This window comes from Lissotriton helveticus, chromosome 7 (assembly GCF_964261635.1).
Source record: "Lissotriton helveticus chromosome 7, aLisHel1.1, whole genome shotgun sequence".
Classification (NCBI taxonomy): Eukaryota; Metazoa; Chordata; class Amphibia; order Caudata; family Salamandridae; genus Lissotriton; species Lissotriton helveticus.
In genome coordinates, this window is record NC_136068.1 from 584350489 (window position 1) to 584367418 (window position 16930).

A 16930-nucleotide genomic window follows, 5' to 3' on the forward strand; every position below is an offset into this window, starting at 1 on the left:
AAGATAACAAGATTTAAATGCATATTTATTGCTCACCAAGTGAGAAAGCAATAAAAATTCCATTAAATATTGTTATCTTGTCACATCTTCTGGCTTTTCAGAAACAGATGTCAAAAGTCAGCTTATTTTATTATATTTATTTTCCCTTTCTGTGACTTAAGTAAGAGGATTTTGTAAAGTGAACTTTGTGACAATTGAACTGTGCATAGCATGTTAAATGAAAGGCTGTCAGGCTTTTTTTTAACACTGAAATAGCTAAGTGACCTGTTCAAACATTTCAAATATATCTCACTAGTTATGAAGATCCATGTTTGTAGTTCTGTGGTGAAAAAAATATTTTTATATGATCAAAATAAATCATAACACTTTACTTGGTGATGTGCAAATGTTAAATATTTTGCTGAAACCCAATTTTCCAAAAATCATTTATGCGCTATTATCAGTAAAACTACATATGCTATCTGTAAATGACAATGCACTACCACATCATGCTTTGATAATATATTTATGAAACGTGAGTTTTTAAACATGAACTGGGAATTATTACTGCTTCTGCCCAGATGACAATGCTATTAGCGTTAGGTTATGTTAATGATATTTTTAAAGCGCAGCAGTTACCCGGGGGTGTCCTGGCGCTAGTTACATCTCCATTAGGCAGGAAACGGAAGGAAAGTTTTATTGGTCAACGAGCCAGGGTTTTTTTTCTTTTCAAAACCTTTATTTCGTTGCCAAATATGATACAAGGTGTACAGTCTGCAACCCAGAGGGCCGGCAGCGGGTATTGAACTAATACATCCGAACATACTAGCAGGTTCTTACACAGCCTGTTCGCCGACATCCCGGAGGCGTCCAAGTATGCCACAGTGAATCAAAGTCCAATAAATCCCAGGTCATCGATGCCGCGATATCTCCTCTGTGGCATCAGTCCACACCCTGCAATATGTTACCAGCAATTGTCCAGCCGAACCCCGCATATTGCAGACCAGCCTATCCTTCGCTTGCAAACCAACCCCTATAACCTACAGTAGTGTGTCTGTCCCATCAACGGCTCGGAATGGAGTTCCCTAAATGTCCCCCCGAACGTATGCCACCCAATTCCATACCTCCTCCCGTAACATCACTCTGTCGTATTTCCCTACATACACTGTGTGTTCCTATAATCCAGTCCCACCCTCCCAACCTGGGGCATGTACCTATCTCAGATGCATCTACTCTATGTCCTCCCCTATCCTCAGGGCAGACCCCAATTTCTGATTCTCTGCCGCCGCTAGCTCGTCTGTGCCCCCATCCCGTTCTGTCCCCTCCTCTTCCTCGCGGGTCTCGGCATGAGTCCGGTATAAGCTCCAGAAGTTCTTGGGGCGACTCTTAGGGGGGAGCAGTTCACTGTACACTTCAGATTGAGTGCAGCAGTACAACATGTCTCTGGCCCATTTCTTCTTAGTAGGTAACGGTCCCCTCATCCAGCAAGTAGCGACGACGCGCCTGGCCATAAGTAAAGCCATATCAACCAAGCGCCGTAGTGCCACCGGCAATGGTTTCGAGTATCCCAACAGTGCTAGCGCCGGGGTGATCGCAATCTCTGCATCCAGTATCTGGTTTATTTCCAAGAACACCTCTCCCCAAAATTTGTGGACACCTGGACAGTTCCACGCCATGTGGAGGAAATCAGCTATCTGCGCATGACAGCGTTCACATTCCGGGGTCCATCTCAGCCCGTACCTGTGTAGCCTCTCCGGGGTATAATAGACACGGTGCAGATATTTGAAATGCACTAATCTGTGCCTCCCATTCAACGAGAGCTTTTTCGTGCTGACACAGCAATATTTCCACAGCTCATCATCTATCTGTGTCTGTAGGTCACGCTGCCATTCTGCTCTGGCCTTGGAGAGTTGGAGTGGTTTGTGTCGGACACCTAGTTTATTTAGATTCGTTACTAGCTTACGAGGGGACACTGTCTTAATCACGTAAGTGAGTTCCGGCACCTCGGGTGGCTCCGCCAGGTCCGGGCCCAAGATTTCCTGTAGCGCGCTCCGGATCCTAGGATACTGAAAGCGTGTCAAAAGTGATGCCTCTGCCTGCAGGGGGGGGTAACTGTTCCCATGTCTCACCACCCCATCTACGAATAGATCTTCTAATTTTGTGATCCCCAATTCGGTTTACGCTCTCGTGACTCCTGTCTCCAGCAGCAGGGGGAGCATACTGCCCATTCGATTGGCATGTGCGGTGAATACAGTAGGTCGCAGCCCTGAGCCTGCGCCAGCTCCTTCCACGCATGGTTCGTGGCTTTAATGGAGTCTAGTTGACCAACCCTGCGGTCCACCGGCAGGCAGACTGTGGCCGGCAACGGTAAGGGTTTCGCGAAGAGGCGTTCTAGAATAACATGCGGAATGTGTGAGCGCCCGTGTATCCACGAGTGCAGGTGAGCTGCCTGAGCAACCCTGTAATATCTTTCCATATCTGGGGCCCCCAAGCCTCCCATTTCATATGGTAGTGTCAGGACTCTCCATTGGATTCGAGGCTGCCCACCCCCCCACGCAAGTTGTATAAGAACTTGTGTCAGTTGCTTCAAAAAAGCCTTTGAGAGGACCACCGGTAGGTTAGTAAACAGGAACAGGAACCTCGGTAAAACTACCATTTTCATTATGGCGATCCTACCCATTAGTGACAAGGGAAGACGCCTCACCGCTAGACTGTAGGAGAGCCGACTGTTAGCTGCTTTTGCCTCTGTTCCTGTTTTCCCTCAACTCGGAGAAACCTCGCGGAACCCGCTGCGCGGGTCCCGCATCGCCCGCCTGACAGGGCGCTTCGTTTGTGTTGCGGGCTTGAACTGTGGACCGAAGACCAGGGCTCCGTGAATACTACCAGGGCTGTGAGCGCCAGGTGAGGGACAGGGACTTCATTGCCCAGGAGCCCCTGATCTGTTATCACCTGCACCTGGACGCTCTCCCTGTCTGCCACGCCCCCCGAGCACCGAGTGAAAGGTGCCTGCCTTCCCCTGCAATCGTTGGAGACGCCTCACCGCTAGACTGTAGGAGAGCCGACTATTAGCTGCTTTTGCCTCTGTTCCTGTTTTCCCTCAACTCGGAGAAACCTCGCGGAACCCGCTGCGCGGGTCCCGCATCGCCCGCCTGACAGGGCGCTTCGTTTGTGTTGCGGGCTTGAACTGTGGACCGAAGACCAGGGCTCCGTGAAGACTACCAGGGCTGCGAGCGCCAGGTGAGGGACAGGGACTCCATTGCCCAGGAGCCCCTGCGCCGTCATCACCTGCACCTGGACGCTCTCCCTGTCTGCCACGCCCCCCAAAACACCTCCCTCCCATAATTGGAGCAACTTTCCCCGCTGCGCGGGAGCGTCCCGGGAGAAGCCCGGGACAAGGGCGGGACAGTCTGCGACAGTCCGCGACTGGACTGGGCCAGGAATACTGCCCTTTCATTCTCGTGAGTGATTATAACTTTCCGTGATAACTTTGAAGTACCTTAGCTCCTTTTAATGATTATAAGGAGAGGTCTAAAAGTATTTGCTGGCAGTGACTCTTGGTAAACAGGCTTGACATTATTTTGGGTCACTGTGATTGTGGAGAGTTTTTCTTCTTAATTATGTCCAAACAAAAACAATGTACTGCCCCATCAAACACTATGGATAACTATCTAGTCCAAGTGGTCGCTAAGATAAACAATGATAGACGGTCTTCTCTGGGTCTGAGTCTAACACCCAATATGATTTCAACTGATTCCCCCCAAGTTAATTCACAGGATTTAGACAACTCCAGTGAACTAGGGGTGTTCACCCAGATTAGTACTGATAGCCCCGCTCTTAACACATCGTTGCTTCCCATACTGAGTAACTCCCGAGCTAACTTACAGGAAGCAGAAGATGCCAGTGAGGTAGGGGTGCTTTCCAGATTAGTACTGATAGCCCCGTGTATAATGTATTGTCACCGGTTATATTGAGCAAAATAATTGAGGCTGATCATGATGACTCAGGTTTAGACTTAGAAATTGTGGTGGATAGCTCCTCCAAACCTGTACTTGTTCCTGCACCTAGGGTGACTAGAGGGGCCACAAAGGGACAACCTAGACCTACTGGACTACGTTCTAGTAGAAAAAGACCAGCAACCCCACCTAGGAAAAATAACACAGATTGCAGGAGCTGAGGACGAGGGCAGTATGATGTGGGATGAAGCTAATATCAAGAAACTTATGGGAATGTTTGACCAAAAAATGAGGGGTATAATTAAGCCATTGCTATCTAAGATTGACCAACTAACTGATAAAGTGCACAAATTTGAGGGTCTCCTGTTGAACACAAATGAAAATGTGGGAGAAATACCTAACCAGGCGATGGACAAATTTTAGCAAATTAAACTCAGGGAAGGTGGAATTGGAGAAGGTGGGGAGTCGGTGGTTCCGACTCATCCACCTATCCCCATACCATCCTTAATAGTAAACGCCCACTGCGCATCAGATCCGCTAGCAACTAACGGGTCTGGGGAAGATTCTTTTCCGGAACCGGGTCCAGTGGAGTTAATCGTAGAAGCATCCCTGCTGATCCTGGTTCTTGCAAATGTACCAATCCTGAAACCTGGCCAGACAGAGTCTTCCCAATCATTCCTAAGTAAAGCTTTATACTGGCTGACAAATAATATGCACATGACCCATTGGGGCAAACACAAACTTTCAGAGGAATTACTAACTGCCAGAAGAGTGAAATGGATAGGCAGTAGCCCTAAAAGATTTGAAGGTGACTGCGTGGTACTTAATTTTAAGGGGCCAGAAGTATTGCCTGATGTCCTATCTAATCTCCTGCCCCCTCAACGTAGAACAGCAGAAATTATTCCTCTCACACTTGACTTTTTCTATAGCAGAAGAGGTTTTATTGTTAAACCAAGTGTTTTGAGAACCAAATGGACTACAGTGGCAAACAGAAGGGGAGGGGGTGTGGGTGGGGGTGCCTAAAGAGGTGATTGGGGTGTTAACTTAGAAAACAGATTCGCAGCACTATCTAATCTAAATGATTGCGACTGACTCGTATATCAAGCCCCGACTCAGATAGCCAACCGCAAGGATGCTCCCAATAGCAAAACAAGCATTTACAATGCAATGGTCTCGGCATTATTAAAGGTAGAGCTATTGGCATTGCTCATGACATTTTTTTTCTTTTTTTTATAAACATAAATAAATGGTAATGTCATGGACAATGGCAATAGGTGAGCATTAGAGAGTGGTAGAGAGTATTCGCGGACACAGAAAGCCACAAACGCACAGAGAGCCCCCCCACACACACAGAGAGCCCCCCCACACACACAGAGCCCCCCCCACACACACACACAGAGCCCCCCCCACACACACACACAGAGCCCCCACACACACACAGAGCCCCCCCACACACACAGAGCCCCCCCACACACACAGAGCCCCAGATGCTTTTAGTATTACTGTCACACACACAACCACAACCACATACACAACTACAACCACACCCACAAATACACAACCACACACAACCATACAACCACACACCCACACCCAACCACACCCACAACCACACACACACACACACACCCAACCACACCCAACCACACAACCACACCCAACAACCACACACACACACAACCACAAACACACCAAGCATTGGCATAGCCAATAGGTCTCTCCTTTGGGACCTTATAAATGTTTAGCCACACAACAGTTGATATGGTTGCACCAAGGATCTTGTGCTGCATAACGACATACTTAGAAGGTCCCAAAAGCGAGACCTATTGGCTATGCCAATGCTAGTTTGATCTTACATTACCCTTTAGACCTAGTAATTTTCACTCACAATCTACATCACAAATACACATTTTAGTAATGCAATTCCTCAGGCCTACTGAAGTGTGGTCATTGTACTTGATTAGTGGTAACCACTGCACATATTTTTCCTCTGTGTAACTTCTAATGCGTAGTTCTCTCTGTTTAAAGCACACCAGAGTAGTGTAGCAGTGGTGGTCGATAAGCAATTCAATGTCTACACAGTACCAGTTCAAACTATCAACCCAAACAGAGGGGCCTCCACATGGTTGTTCCCAACAGATAGGTGCGGGCCCGACGGGGTTGGAGGAGTATTACCAACAGTGGGGAACTCTACTATAACCCTGTTCACCCTTCAGTGAACCCCACAGCTGGTTAAACTGGGCTGTTTTGCTGACTTTGAACTCACAAACATAGTGCCTGGTGGTTCACGCCTCCCTCGCTTTTGAAAAGGCAGGGGCATAGCTGGCGACGGCGGTGAGCAATTTCGGGCGAGTGCAAGGTAAGTGGTTGTCTTTATTTTCTCTTGTCGTCGTCAGGCGACTCCCCCTCTAGCCCCTCCCCCTACCCCTTTACTCTTACCTGCACCGGCCGTCAATGGGCAGCAAACTCAGGGACCGCCCTGGGTGGCAAAAGCTCTAGCATTGCTATTGACAAGGGGCTTGGTCGCTATGGGCCAAAACAATACTGCTCTAATACCGAAAACCTCCAACAGGCCCCAAACTGATACTTCAAAAACACTTCACTTGTTTACCATTGGTTAACAAATTAAAAAAGTGATAGTGTTACAAGACGGTGCCGTATCACAAGTACATTCTTCCTATTGATAAATGTTAGCAGATTGGATCTCTACACCTCTGATCTTCGCCTGCCTCCTATCTGACCAAAACACACCTGTCCGATTTACAGCTCCAAAAAAAGATCCTCTCGGAAGCGATAACATAAAAGTTCTCTGCATCGCCTACAAATACTCTGTAGGCAGTGCCGAGCTGTCACTGCAGAATTATCACCTAATCTGTAACCCCTGCACCTATCCCTCTAATTAACTAACCACTCTCTCCTCCATACAGATGGGCAAGTAATACCTAACCTCGTTCTCATATTATGAGCCTGCAGATTTTCATGTAGCGTGTAATGCCCGAGTTCACTTCTAAGCACCTTAACAACAAAGGGTACCAGTACACAAGTGTATGCTGCTACCCAATAACGCTGATGGCTGAGACTTTCATGACCGAATTCGAAGCTGCGACTTGCAGGTTGGCTGAGGGAGTTGAAAGCTTGCTGCTGGCACAGACAGTGGTCGGCAGGTCACACATTTTAATCCCAGCAAGGCAGACAGAGCCTTTGAAGGTCCAGCTCTAGGACTTCTGTCTCCCCTGGAAGAAGGCGCCCCCCGATTCAAAATGCGTGTACTCAGTACTAGGATTATAATACTACACACAAATCACACGAATAATCCAATAAATGATGAGACTGGCATTAAGCTGCAGGTGGCATGGGTGGCTTTTCCATAAATCGCTGTCACACCAGAAAGATGTAATGGGGCACTGAAACGTACCCTGTCTTCGTTCACTTCGTCGGGCGTGTCCTGTATGGGTGCATATCCCAAAAAATTGCTCTCTGCTCCTGGGCACAGTGCCCACTTAAGAAACGCAGGTTTCTGTAGTGCCAGTACCAAATCACGCCCCCTCTACAGGAAAGCATGATTGGTTCTTAACAGCAGTGCAGAAAACGAGTGGAATCCCGCCTCCTGTATGTATGGTCAAACCCAAAACAAAACTTGCAGCGGCTTCCTAAGCTCTGCTCCATGCAACAAGCGTGCCATTGTTTGCCCCGCCAGCGCTGCACATCGGCCTCGTTCGGCGCTGTCTCAGATGCACCATGTTGGCATGATGCCCACATTCCACAGGCAGGGGAGAGGCAGGCGATTCAGGAACAGAGGGCTGCCAGGGGATCACTTCAGGTGAAAGGAGGTGGCTGAACACTGCCCCAGCCTGTTACAAGATGCGGCGCTACAGGAAACCCACCTCACGGCTGCCCCATACCCTGATCTTTAACTCCCGCTTAGGGTTTACTCTAGCATTCTCAATGAACTGCTCCATGAGAGGCGCTAGATATAAATAACAGGACGTGTATTTGTAAAAGCACATGTTCACCCAAGGGTATCTTGGCACCGAATAACCTTCATGTGTATTGTTACCCAACTCAATAGTACTAATTTTATCGACCTTAGAAGGATGAAAGGCTGGGCGGATCCGCTGGGATTTCAACCTGTGACAATGAGGTCGAACACAAGCCCGTGCAGTAGACGCATTAGTCCACTCAGCCACCACAACCGACTAAATAGTGCAGTAAAAGCTGAGACACTGGCGGCAGGATTGTGAGGACTCTGCTGCACCCCCATTATTGCAGTCTTTTTACATCTTGGGTGGGGTTCTTGCTTGTTTTGGGGTCTAGGGCACCCTTCCTAGTGCTGAGTCACTGGCTGCAGGTTTTCAACACTGTGCTTCCCCCAGCGCGTTCGCTTGTTTACACCACAAACACTCTTAACACAGTGAGATGACAAACATTCTTCCCGCAGTGACACCGCAAACACTCTTCCCGCAGTGAGACCACAAACACTAAACCTGCAGGACCGGAGTCATAATCTCAACCGGGCCAACTGCCCCAGGATTAAAGGCACACGTGTGTCACTGGAGACCGGAGTACGAGAGAGATCCGGGAAAACATATCAAAACACACCCCCGTAAAAAAAGAAAGAAAGGTTTACGGAAAGAAAGAAAGGTTTACGGTAAAAGTGGATGCAGAGGTTATTGCGGGCTTACCTCCAGCTTGCCCGGCACCTCATCCCGCGGCTGGCTGGCGGGTCGGCGATCGGCTGGTCCGGTCTAGGGCTGTGGTTGCGATTGTGAGCTCAGGTGAGCACAGAACCCGCACGGAGCTGCAGTTTACAGATGGCTCCCAAGAATGCCACGAGAGCTGCACGGGCTAACAAAATTAACACTCTGAAGGACGCCGGTGCTGCTCCCCCGTCGGGGGCCAGGCCTCTGAGAATACAACGGCCGACCTAATCAGCGGGAGGAGGGCGGGAACAAACACGGACAGCGGGAGGGGGGCGGGAAAAAGACACGGCGGGGAAAGAATCCAACGGCCGACCTAATCAGCGGGAGGAGGGCGGAAACAGAGACGGACAGCGGGAGGGGAGCGGGAAAAAGACAGCGGGAAACGAGGACAGCAGCCTACCTCATCTTAAGGAGACTTAAAATGGCGCCCACAAGCTTTTGAAATTTTTCGGAATGGGGGCGTGGTTTTGTGGTTCTGAGTGACAGACAACGTCACTGTCTAAAGAACGCAAAAAATCACGCCCCCAAATCCGAAAAAGACGGAGCTTCTTTGGAGGGACGGCTCTCTCCTCCAATGGCTGGCCTCCATTTAGGAAGCCAGCCAATGGTGGAGAGACAGCGCAGGGAGGCGGGTTCTGAGCCCTACTAAATAACATAAGATCTCCTGACCGGAAGCTGCTTCGCAGCTTAACGGTCCCTCGACCTAAACAGGGAGGGAGGGCCCAATACCTTGGAGTGGTACAGCTGCTTAGGCCGGTGTAAGGGCAGTGAGCCAGTACAGGAGACTTGCCTACTTGATCCCATTGGCATTTCCTCGGAATTCTTAGCAGTAGAAACAACACAGCGGAATATAAATAAAAGTAGCCTCTCAAAATTAGGCAGACAGGGCTTGCCACATCTAATCCATCATTGTCCTTCATTTCTTGGAACCTTGCTGGGATAGCGAATAAAGTAATATCCCCTGAATGGTGTGCTTTTATCGACCTTCACGACATTATATTATTCCAAGAAACATGGTCGCAAAGCCCTGTACATCGAGTGGGGTACCTAAATTTTTTTATTTCTGCAGTGGCAAATGGTAAAGGCCGCCCATCCGGAGGTTTGCTAATTTGGGTTCGCCAGTCGCTGAAGTGTACAATTCAGCAAAGATCGCTCCCAACTGGGGACATACTATCAGTTAATATTAGATGGGACAACGGTGAAGAGATAGCACTCTTTAACATATATGCTAGGGGAGTTAGAGGGGGGAAAACCTCAAATGTAATATTGGTCCTCGAGCAAGAGCTAGAATTATTGCCCCTAGAACAATTTATTATTGCCGGGGGGGATATAAACACTACTTTTGAACCCTTGGGTCAAGAGGATAAATTCTTAGCCGAGGAAGAGGACATTAAATGGGGAATCCCCGAGCTTGAGATAGCTGCAGTTAAAAGATGGAGTACGGTGGCCATCCAAGTGAAGAGCCTTTGCTTAGCCAGAGGCCTTAGAGCCGCGAATGGTAGCACATTATCAGATCGCGATGGGAACTGTACATTTGATAACGGACGGGCATCTAGTAGAATTGACTATTTTCTGGTAGATACCAGGGTCTGGAATAAATTGATTGATATGACCGTGGTAAAAAGAATGGAAAGCGATCATAATCCATTGTGTATGGCCTTCAAGTCCTATTCTGAGGAAAGGGTGATAAGCTTAGAGGAAGAGAGGGTGACCTTGGATCTAGTATGTACAAACAATCAGCGGCAACTAAAATGGGGAAAGCTAGTAGAGGACGAGGGGAAGCTAGATGAACTTAAGAGAGTAGTTGGAGAGGAAGTAAATAACAAAACTACTCACAAGCAACCCTAACTTCAGAGACATTTTAATGGAAGCTCATAAAAAACTTTTCTGTAGACTGCAAACATTCTTCTTAAAACCAGCAGGCCATAACAAAGGCAAACAAGCACTGGCGTTGCCAATAGGTCTCGTAGTAGGAAAGTTGGAGCTATTGGTTTTGTAAATGACAAAGCCCTTTATGTTTTGAAAATGAAAACTAAAATAAAAGGCATTGTTATTTGCAATTGTAATAGCTCCAACTTTCCTACTGCGAGACCTATTGGCAATGCCAGTGCTTGTTACTATTGATTGTGGTTCTTTGTAAAGCTGCTGGAGCCTTATAAATTGGAGAAAGATATAGCCTAATCTGAAGCCTCTGGTGGTGCCATATAATTGTTTGAGCAGTGCATGAATCATGCTCTGAGTTTATGGACTGCCACCGTTCACTGCGCTGTATTGGTCTCAAAATAAATGTAACTGCATTACCCTGTCTGCAGTTTAAATAAGGATCCGTGATGTCTATCTGAAATGTTCATAGTGCCAATAAACTCTTCATACAGATACATGTGCCACTAAATTCTACTGTTCTTGATCCTGGAGTCCTCAAAATGTACTAAATCTATACCAAAACAGAGCCACTTACATATGTCAACTGCTTTTATAAAGAGACACAAAATGATTCATCTACCCCTTCAATCATACCTGTACACTTTTGTGCAAGGGTTGTGATCTGCAGTGATATAATTAAGAAATCATGATCCTTTCAGACTTTCATTTTTTTTTTTAAATTGGACTCTAGTAAGTTAGTGATTTCCTTATATCAGCATTTTAGAATGATATTAAGATACAACAGTGACTCCTATGGCAAATATTATATTGTATGTTTTCTGTAGAGAAATTACATGTGAAAGAAATAAATTAAAAATTTGGCATCCATTTTAGAACATATCAGCTCATGGTGCTTGAGGCCAGCTCACATAATCGAAATTACTATTAAAATATAAAGAACACGGCCAAATGTCATACTTTTGCCTCAATGCGTAATTATAGACCTGTCCTGTGGATTGTGTTCAGTACATCGACTGTTCAGTAATTTTTACCACTTAAAAATAGGCTCAGTTGCATAACTACTATTAATTCCTGAATATAACCGTAGGTAAAATGTACACCACTGTGTCTTATGTCACACTATTTATTATCTCATGTTTATGTGCAACGCTGCTGTCGCACTATGTTTAAAGCACATTTCCAAACCTCACACACCTCTCATACAGATCTTACTACCAGCAACACCATTTTCAATCATGCACTCCAAAGGGTGTCTTCGAACCACTGAAAACCAGAGCAGCTAAGAAACTGTCAAGGGTAAAAGTTTTTAATCTAGGTTGCAATACATTAAAAAAACTTCACAAAAGAACAGTATTATAGTAATAAGGCATATAGCTTTCTTTGTACCAGGCACCTACATGCCACTTCTACGGTGTGAGGACAGGGGTGCAAATTAAGAGCTCTGGCTGCACAAAATAAGATACTATCTTGTCCCAAAGAGAGATGGCCTTGCGAGAAATATGCCCAGTTTCCGTTCTGGTGTGGAAACCAGAGCAGTCGTTAGCTGTGCTCCACGACATCAGTGCCAATCAGGTCATGGAAGCATCCAAGCCAATGCTAACAATCATGAAATGCAATTAGCAACTACCTTTGCTGCGTGACTTCGTCACAAGTCAGTATACGCAGCAGCTGCGGCCTTAACAGGGTACACAGCTGGAGAAAGTCGGCAGGCACGGAAATAATGGGAACAGTTTCTAAGATAGAATTGACAGCACCCAAGTGGCAATGTAAACGAATCATTACAAAGGAAGCAAAATAAAGAGACATTCAGTTAATATGTTGGTCACTTAATATGTTGTGGAGGTACAAATATATCTAGAGAATGTGTACCGCTGGATGTGAGCACTGCACATGCGCCAATGAGGGTAACGTCTACTGAGGGATTTCAGGGTGCTGACATCGGACCCAGGTTTCAGTCCCCTGACATAAGAGCAGCACCTTTGAAGCGAGAAGTCGAGCTCTGATGTGGCCATCTTATTGACTGTGTGAGTGACTCTAAACCACAAATAACAGAGATCTTCGCATATAGCAATGTAACTTGAGCGGCATTTGAACTTATGAATAACTCCATCTGGCAAAATTAAAAAAACAACCAAAACTGCATTGGACATGCTGCGAAGCTCATCTTGAGGTCCGGGCAACAGATGTAAACCAAACACAAAAGTACAACAACCTGTCCGAGATGCAGAAAAACACGCACATGTGTTTTAACCAATATAGCAGTGGGAAAAAAGACGTGGTAGCGGTTGTAAGGAACAACTTGGTTAGATTCCATCAAATATTATATTTGCATGTTTCTCTTTTCAGATATATTATTTTGATGTAATCTAACCACGTGGTTCCTTGCACCTGATACCATGTCTTTGCTGACACTGCTGTCAACAAAAGGAGACTCATAACATGGATCCCCAGAGGGAGAGGAGGGAGAGGATGTGATACAGCGGTTAGAGCGGCTGACTCGGATGCTGGGGATCGATGTTAGTCTCGGCGTCGCTTCAACATCCTGTGATTCTGGGAAAATCACTTACACTCCGCCTTGCCAGCGCTATATCAATCTACGAAATTAAATTAAACAAAAAAAGCAGTTCTCGCAGGGGTGATGCGGGCAGACAAGTTGTGTTGTGGGAGGGGCGAGGGAATGGAGAGAAGACTGCACAGGGAGATTAAGTGACGGAACTACAAATAAAGCGATAATTTAAGTTTAAAGAAAAATGCAGCGACCTCGGAGCGGTGGGCAAGCAGTGTTGTGTGGGGGTGGGTGGGACAACAAAGGGAGATTACGTGACGGAAGGGCAAATGAAGCTGCCGAAGTTTAATGCACAAAGTAAACCAAACAGAACACTTAACGAGCAGAGGAAGGCCAACAACAACAAGACGGAGGGAAGGCAGAGAAGGGGAGGGGGGAGGAGAAATGCGACACGGTGTGAAGCAGCAGGGGCCTTTGAAGTGAAGCTAAGCTTCACTTCAAAGGTGTGGGAGGAGTGCTGCTACGGCCTGGGGGAAGCTGGCTGGGGAGGGGGGGAGGAGAAATGCAAGTTTATGGCCCAAAAGCGCGTGCCTGTGGCCACGTGAACTTCATGAAAACCGCAGCAAAAAGCCCGTGGTTTCACGAGGATTTTGAGCACTTGAATTCTCGATCCCTCAATGCGCTTGCGCGCATTGTAGGTCACGAGACCTAAAAACATCAAAGTAAACAGGGATGGTATGGAAAAAGTTGTAGACTGGCACGCCAGAATCTTAGTAGAGAACTTCAACTAGGAAACGCCGACACAGTTAGGAAAGCAAGGGACACATATAGACGCACACAAAAACAGGCTAAGAGGTTATGGGATGAGGAACTATGGCGTGAGCTCAAAACTGCATGTGCAGCCAAAGATTCGAAGTTATTCTGGTCCATAGTGAAGTGGGATCGGGGAGGGTTGCCCGCACCCCCTCAAAACAATGTTGCTATTAATAACTGGATAGAATTCTTCAAACCCCAATATGCTCGAAATCAGTCGCAAGTCTGTGTTACTCTGCCGCCGGCTGTTTTCTACAAACATAAAGTGTTTAATGAAAATGATGTAAACGCAGCTCTTGACTGCGTAACAAGGGGAAGAGCGCCAGGTATGGACGGAATACCAGCAGACGTCTATTTAACTGATCGGAATACATGGTGTACATATTTTGCTTGGCTTGCAAATGCAGTGGCGATGGGTGGTGAAGTACCTTTGTCCTTGAAAGGGGCGGAAATTATTCCAGTTTTTAAAAAAGGTGACAAATCCCTCCCAAGTAATTACAGACCCATCAGTCTCATTGATTCAGCCCAGAAACTGATGGGACGAATGGTGCAAAATAAGCTCCAAGTATGGATAGAGGAAAATAATATCTTGTCACCATATCAAGCGGGGTTCCTTCCCCTGACAAGTTCCATTGACCAGGTTTTTTACTTCATTGCCCTGTATTGGAGAAACGTCATCTTAAATAACGGCCCTCTATATGCTGTCTTTGTGGACCTAAAGTCAGCTTTTGACTTGGTTCCCAGGGACAAGCTCTGGAGGGTCCTAGCTGACGCAGGGATAAGCCAAGAACTTCTCACGCTCCTAATGAGACTGCATGAAAATAATTACGCCAAAATTAGATGGGGCTCACAGGGAGAAGTAACCCAGCCTTTCCCCGTAGAGCGCGGGGTGAGGCAAGGTTGCGTTCTAGCACCTACAGTGTTCTCGATATACATAAATGGTATTGTAGAATTCCTGAAAAGGTCCCCTTCTGATGCCCCCAAAATAGCTGGATCACATGTTCCCGTACTAATGTTTGCGAACGATACGCTTATACTACCGCGTACACCTAGTGGTCTCCAAAAGGCGGTGAACGCATTTGGGGAGTTCTGTGATTCGCGAGGTCTAGAACTGAATACTAGCAAGACAAAGTTTATGTGTATGAACCACCATTCATTGTTTAAAGGCGTTATCACTTTCAAAGGTATCCCCCTTGAGCAGGTAGATGCTTTTACCTACCTTGGAATAACAATACAGGGGAACTTGAAATGGAAGACACACATAGATACTGCTGTATTGAAGTTCAGACAATTAGCAGGAGCATTATCATTAAAACATAGAGCTTCTCTGACCAAGCCAGTAAACTGTGTTCTTGAAATCTACCAGATGAAAGTTATAAGTGCTAGCCTATATGGCTCAGAGCTATGGGGACTTAGTGATTTAACAAACCTGACTACTGCAGAAAATAAGTTCCTTCGTGGGCTGGCAGGGGTACCACAAAGTACGCCAACCATCCCTCTAAAACTAGACCTTGGTAGGAGAAGCATTGCAGATTTAGCGAGGTTGCGTCCACTGCTATATTGGAGACGCTTAATGGTGAACCCGGAGTTAGCACATTACGCTTTAGCATTGACTGATCTTGTTCTACTAGACCGCTTCCATAAAACTGCCTGGCTGAAAGACCTACGGGGGGTATTGCAACAACTAAAACTAGATCACTTATGGTGTAATACTGATGTGTCCTGTTTCCCTTCAAAGATCAGGCTGAAACACATGTACTGGGAGATGGTGAATCTTAGAACTTTCTCTAATGGGTCTAACACCTCGCTGACGAGGCGCTTCCTGGACTTAAAAATGGCTCCCTTGTATGAAGCGTACTGGGACTTGATTGAGAAGCCATACGACAGGAAGCTGTACTTTCAATTCAGAGCGGGATCACTCCCAGTAAATGTGTTTAAAAAGAAATGGTCTATATCTTGGGACGAGCATTGTTATCACTGTAAGGACAAAGTCAAGCATGTCTCCCATATATTGTTTTGCTGCCCTTTATATGCCAACCCGCGTCACAAATGGATAAGACCGGTCTGTCTCAACTTGGGGACGCGTAGCCAAGCTGTTGCACTTAGAATTCTAGAAACTGACTGTTCTCCACAGTTTGCAATTGCTGTTGCAAAGTTTTTAGCTTGGGCCTGGGTGATTCGCACACGCACCCTATTAGGAAAAATGTTGTGAGGTATCTCGTCTACTATGTTTTTAATGCCTTGTCTTGCGAGTACGAGCCAGGGTGGTTCTTAAAAATGCTATAAATGGCTAATGTATTCGACGGATTTCTTGTTTAATACTTATTTTATATTTTGTGTATTAGATTTAGTATTTATTGTATAGAGTTAGGTGGAAATGCTTTTATGACTGAAGTCGAATAAAGCTTTGAAATTGAATTGACACCATTTTTCAACGTCGTCTACCAGCTTGGAAAAGGCGGTCCCATAGTTCTCCCGGATCAGAATTTCGGGGTCCGTGTGTAGCTGTCCCGGAAACGAGCCAGGTTTTTAAGCCTTTTGAAAGTTAAGAGATCCGTGGCGAGTTTGTGAACTAAGATGCAAGCCAGGAATTATGTGTACCCTATATATGGGCTTGATTCTTGTTATACATGGCGCAAGCATTTAGTCTAGTAAATAAAGAGTTTTTGTATAGCAGGAATAGTGAACTTGCATATTTGAAGGTGCTCTCTTATGTGATAATAAAGAAAAAGGTGGTTCCATACGACAAAATATTTGACTAGGATCACAATTTGAGACCAGTTCACAGGTCAAGTACATTACAGTTAGGTAGAGGATATTATTAAAGTTACTAGACCATATGATTTTGAGTTCTGCTCTATTGCTTGACATTTTAATGAACAGTATTGCTATCAATCTGATCCTACTAATATTTAAATGGGTGTTCCAAGTTTGGGTGTCAGTTCTATACTTCAATGGGCTTTCATTCACTAAAATGCCATAAGTAGTTGAAAGTGACTTCACCTACTTTCATCACCTCTTTCAAAACAGGCTAGCCGTGTGGCACACATGTTGCTCTTCAACATCTAAGTATTTGCTGCCCAGTTTCTAGGTGG

The 16930-nt window shown here is 46.1% G+C and overlaps 1 protein-coding gene across 1 annotated transcript in view; it reads right to left on the minus strand.

Annotated features, from left to right (window-relative positions):
• KDM3B (lysine demethylase 3B) overlaps positions 1 to 16930 on the minus strand; it is a 1181011-nt gene that overhangs the window by 1162777 nt on the left and 1304 nt on the right. The gene's annotated exons all lie outside the window — the stretch shown is intronic.